Consider the following 6411-nt stretch of genomic DNA (forward strand, 5'->3'; position numbering starts at 1 on the left):
ATGGTAACTCGTGCATTTATCTGAATCAACGCACCAGTGTGTTTATCCCATTAAACGTAGTGGATGTTTAATTGTTTAGCACCATGATGGAAATTTATTTATTTTAAATAATTTTAAATTATGACAGTGCAGTTTGTAAGGCTAAAGACACCACAATGATTTAACGGTGCTATTTGGAAGAGGTGTGTCGGTGCATTATATTACACTAGGAGCAACAATGAATAGATTAGATTGAATAGACAATATTATAATATATTGATGTCTTTTATTACATAGGAAGCACCAGTGCGTTATATTATAGAGGGTGCACTGTGGAACATATAGTCGTTTAAAAAAAACAGAGAGGGTCGACAGGGTTTGGATCTAATTCAATATGTGATTCCCCTACTTTACATGTAAAATACCCTATATATAGTAAGTATACAAACCCATTAAATCTAAAATGTCTAAATTGAAAATCCATAATTATGAAGTGGTAGAGGAAGTTAAACCCCAAGGTAAAATTTTACAGGAAGAAGCAAAGGTTTAAGGTAAGTATTGAATTTTTTGTTTATTTATTTATTTTCTTTCTAAATTTAAATAGGATCAGGGATTGTAAAAAAATTTACTAGTAAAATCTATAATAATTTTTTTATTATACAGAGTTTTTAAATTGCTTTTTTGAATTGTGAATAAACCTAACAGAAATTGTAAAAAGATTAATAGTAAAATTTAAGGTTTTCGCTATCCAGAGTTTTGAGTGAATCACCATACATTTCAAATTTCGACCTTTCAATGGATCCAAAATATTTTGTAGCCCCACAATGCTCCTAGTATGTCTTTCTTGCAAATGATTTATTTTTTAATTAAACCCCAATATAAATTGTAAAAAAAATTATTAGTAAAATAAACAATAAAATTTAAAATTTTTACTATGCAAGGTTTTGATTGAATCACCATACATTTCATCTTCTAATCTTCTGAATAGTTCTATTGCTCCAAAGTATTATGTTGCTATATAGTGTTCCTTGTATGTCTCTCTTACAAATCAATCCCTTGAATTTTTGGGTAAAATAATGAAATGGTGAATAAATTTTTACTATTTAAAAGACTTTATGAAATTAGATTTCGAAAAATCAATTGGCGTTAGTTTTTTAATTATAAAAAAAAAATTGCATCCTTTTTTTCAATTTCTCTGCACATAGGTGTGTTCAATAGTCAAGTGCACAAGTGTGTTTATAAACAAAGCAACACACCGTCATTGTGAGGGTGCCAAATTTTTTCAATGCACCTACATGATACATTTTTTTCAAATTCCGAAATGGTGTGATTATTTTTTTGAACGCAATGATGCAATTTCTATTTAAAAACATTTGTGCTCTAATTGTTATAAATGCGCCAAGTTGGTTGGATTTTTTTTATTTCTTAAAATCCGGAAACATGTGCGTAGAAATGTTTTTTTTTTTTTTTAAATGCATCGATGCATTTTTGTAGAAGAGCATTGATACGATAACATAGTTTTTCATAATGTTAGAAACCGGTGGGGGTATTATTTGAAGTCCCTAGTGCTAGTATTTTTTTATACTCGTCGGTGCATTTTGTTCTAATAAGCACACCGGTTGGGTTTAAAAGCTATTTGAAATTTTAATTTCACATAAAATGACATTATTCTCAAATTATCCTTTACGTTACATCCACATGAATTACAGTATTTTATAGTATACATTTTCCACTTAAAGTTGTCTTATTCTTGAAAAATGGTTTGAAAAATATACTAAAATTCAGATTGTGGTTATATGGTTCTCGAGAATAATTTTAGATATGCACACAAAATTTTATTTCTCATTTTTCTCAAATGCATGGAAAAAATCTCAATAATATCAAATGGCCCATTCTTCAAGTTCCAACTCATTCCGTATTGTTGATCAAAGTCCTTCATAGAGTTCTCCCTTTCCATCTCCAGTAAGTTTAGATTTATTTATATTCTGATTATTTAATTGATTTTTTTTTAATCCATGTCAATTCGAATAAAAATGTATCCAAATTTGCAGGATCCTAATTGAGAATCGAGTTCAGATGAAAAAAATATTCCTCCATTTCAAAAATGTTAGAAGCTCTTATGAAGAGCCACATATCACAAGCAGTTAGTGGATGAAAATGGACAACCTATTCACCCTATCAATTGGAACATGGCATCTTCTAATCACAATCCTGGATCAACGATGGTAATAATTGTTTGGTATAATGTAATTTCAACAAACCAATTTCATTGACGTGCTTACTAATATCATTGATATAGTACTAATGATGTTCAATATTTTTTGAAAATAGGAATCTAATGATGATGAGTGACCTACCTACCTTCTTCTTGTGCACCCCACTACAATGTCAACTCAAGAGAAGGTTGCATTAAGAGCAAGACTCAAAGATGAAGCATACAAAGAATGGTTGAATCAACCACCTATTTATTTCCCACTACATCTAGATTCACCAATTAGGAATGACTACAACAATAGTAGTTCTTCATCACAAGTTTGCAATGGAGGAAATCAAATAGAGGTTGGTATGGATGATTACTTATGGGATATGACTGCCATGGAGGCAATGTTGTTAGATGCATTTCAGAATGATGAGCTAGGGGATGATGCTCATATCAATGATACCTTATTCAAAAGCCTGAAATCTACTTCCACCACCCCTCTCTTTGGACCTGGAGACAAGTCAAAGTATACTTAGCTGGGGACAACGATGTTGTTGTACAACTTGAAAGTAAAGTTTGGCATGTCGAATGCATGTTTCTCGCCAATATTGCGGTAATTAACCTACATGGTCGATCAAGTTCCTTATATTTTGTCACACAATCAAAATTGAAAATGGTCAATTTTATGAATGTTAAATATTAACATTGTACAATTATATTCCCCACCAACTACAAATTGTTCAAGTTATTTTATATTTTCACTTTAGTGAGAAATATTGAGAGAATTCTTATTCCAATAGTTGCTTGCTAATTCAATGTATGAGGGATATTTGTAATTTTCTCAATATTTAATATGGATTTGATATGTAATATTTTAGAAAATATTAATAATAGAAATAATTAAATGTATACATACATAAAAAATATGAAGGGACATATTTTAAAATTTTAATGTGGAGAATGTGAATTATAAATAAAATATTTTAATGTCAACTACATATATATTATATGAGCCTAGATCCATCTTAACTCCGGATCTACTAAGCATCCAGAGGGATAAAATCTCTTTTCACTCTAAAAGATGTTTGCATCTCAAGAGATGTGATCCCTCTCAGCGTTTGGTAGATCCAGAGTTAAGATGGATCTTGGCTAGTTAAAAGATTATGACTTAAGATTTTTAAATTTAATAATAGATTGAATTTTATAAAACAATATTGAATTAGTTGAATTTTTTTTTTGAATAATTTATTATTAATAATATTTATATGAAAAATTGAATGAGTTACACATTTTCATCTTATTAAGAACTAACTAAATTATTAAAATTCCTTTAATTATTTTTTCCTTGTGAGTATTGAAATATTTTACTAATTAAGTTAGATTGAATATCAATGAATTATCTAAGCAATAGAAAGATATTTATCGTAATTTTACAGTCATAGTTTCAACCATACTAAACTTTGTAAATCATTAAAGTATTTTTACATTTTTTTAAAGTAAGTTGTTTTGCATGCAATTTCATATATAAAAGTTTGATATAAGTTCACCAATACATAATCCATAATAAATATTATTTCATCAAAATAAACATCATGATGATAACCATCTAACAAACATAAACATAATCTAAGATACACATCTGAATTCACTACCACCATCTAATTATATACACCTCTAACACATAAAAACGTCTTTAACTAGCACACAAATCTAATATCCTAACACGACATCATTATCGTGATCAAATATAACAAAACACAAACATTGTAATCTAACCTCATTACCACACAGATCCTCAAATTAATATAAATCTCATTTCAAATAACTACTATCACATACACATCTAACTACAAGCATGCTAAATGAACATATCTAACATGACTTAACAAGATACACATCAACACCAACATATAAATTAAGTACATAAACATGAACAAAAAAATGCACCTTATATATATATATATATATATATAAACAAGTCAAATAATTAAATCAAGCCAAATAAGGGCAATCAAATATCTGATACAACACACATAACAGTGCCAGCCTGGTCTATAGTAGAAGACGATGGATGGTCAACAACTACCACGACATGGTTTGTCAAACTCTGAGGTGGAGGAGGAGATAGTTGGTCCAATCTGTCAGGAGAAACATAAGGCACATCCTCTAGTTTTGGCATCTAATCATTAGGTGACTAATGAGGAGGTGTAATACCAGAAGGATCACCGACACCTTGATGACCATGATCCGATGGGGTGTTACTACTAGAAGCATCATGATCACCACCCTCATCATCATGATCATGATCACCACCCTTGTCATCATCATCACCTCCCTCATATGATGTATCTACCACTACCTTCCATGCATCCCTCATCGTTTCTAGTACCATACTAGCTTTGATGATATGCCACATAAGAGACATCATCTCGCATGGAAAATCTCTGTAAAGATCCATGAACCTAGGATCTATGTTGATATCTCAAGCCCTCATAGGCTAGACTCCCTCATGAACCAAAACACTGGCCAATCGGTCGAGGTAGTCCATCCAAAATCGTAGACCAACCCTATGGCCCCGGACGCCCATGCCCCCCTGAGGATGTGCCTTACCCTCTTGGCCCTCACTCATGTCTTCGTCTTCTCCATCCGGTGGGGGAGGAGACATGTCCCCATCGAATGTGTCAATGTCTACAAAATATATAGTACACAAAAATAATTAGAAAATTTCATCAAACAAGTTAATAAAACAAGTTAAATAATGTGCTAGAATAAATCTTATTCTAATTCATTAAAGCAATAAAATGAAACTAGATTAATTTAAATAAAACACCAATATTACCTCTATCATATGGAGGCTCAGCCGTTGTGAAGAGGATGTCGGGACACTGTCTCCAATCAATCCCTACGTATGGAAACACCAACACGACAAAGGCATGGTCATCCTCACTAGCCAGTAGTGTTAGTGCTTCAATGGAAATCATAGATGGATACTCTGGTAGGTCCATCTTGGGCATCATCTACCCCCACATGTGCATTCGTACCTCATTGATCGTCCTAGGAGGACTAGTCTCTGTAAATCTCTCAAAAATTAAACAAAAAATCTCTAAGTGAAAGGGAAGGTTTCTCTCCCATGTCTCAAAGCATGACATATATCTAAATCCATGCAAAACTGCCTCAAAAACATGGCAAACCATTTCATACAACATGGCACCTTAATCAAAGAATCAACATAATATAAAAGAGTTAAACTAATGTGTTTCCCATCACTACTAGAGTGTGCAATGGTGGTGACTAATAATGAGAGGCACCTATCTTCCTCTGCAACAAAAGAAGAAATCCATGGTTGTCCACCACAGACCTGAAAATTTGCTAGACGAACCACATGAGGCCCAACATATCTCTTAATTAGGCAATCTCACTCTGAGCTGCAACACCATGGGGGACATCAGGGAACTCGCGAAAATCCTCCCCTCTCTTGGATAGGTTAGTGATAAAGTATATGTCCTCCTCAGTGAACCTATACCACACCTTAGGACCAAAATAGAAAGCCTTCTCCTAGGTACTTGATTGACGGATCAAATGCATCAATAAGGCAGAGCATGCCTTCAAGGATGTAGCCTCCTCATAGTACTTGAGGAGTCCTACATTTCTTAAGAGCGCTTGGGTTGCTGTAGTAATAGGGTGAGGGTATAAATCCCTCTCCGTCTCTCTGGTCTCTCATGTTTAGACCATATTGTATGGGTCCGCCTGTTACTCCTGCTCCTGTTGTTGCTCCCTTTGTTGACTTCTCTACTACATAATTGGCATATAAAATACATAAACCACCTACATAAAAAACAAATTTTCTTATTAAATGAAACATGTATTTATAAATATGGAAACATAACTTTCAATTAAAAATAAATTAAAAAATCATCGGTGTGCTCAAAACACAGTCATGCACTGGCTCTAGTGCACTACCAAACATAATCGCATCGATCTCGATGTGCACATGAGTATAACGCAACATTGTTGGTTCACAAATTTAAATTTTCATAGCAGTGTGTCACACTTGTGCATCGATGTGCGCACACTGGTATAGAACATTTAGGTTATTGAATGCACCGAGCTATAGCTATATTTTTAAATATTTTTGTAGTGCGTTTGATAAATATAAACGCACTAGGAGTAACGCATTGATGTACAATTTATCGCCTTTTGAGTGCGTTCTCATTTACGAAATGCACCACAAC

This window comes from Pinus tabuliformis, chromosome 9, assembly GCF_031772625.1.
Source record: "Pinus tabuliformis cultivar Carrire ecotype Pingquan chromosome 9, CPIR1, whole genome shotgun sequence".
Lineage (NCBI taxonomy): Eukaryota > Viridiplantae > Streptophyta > Pinopsida > Pinales > Pinaceae > Pinus > Pinus tabuliformis.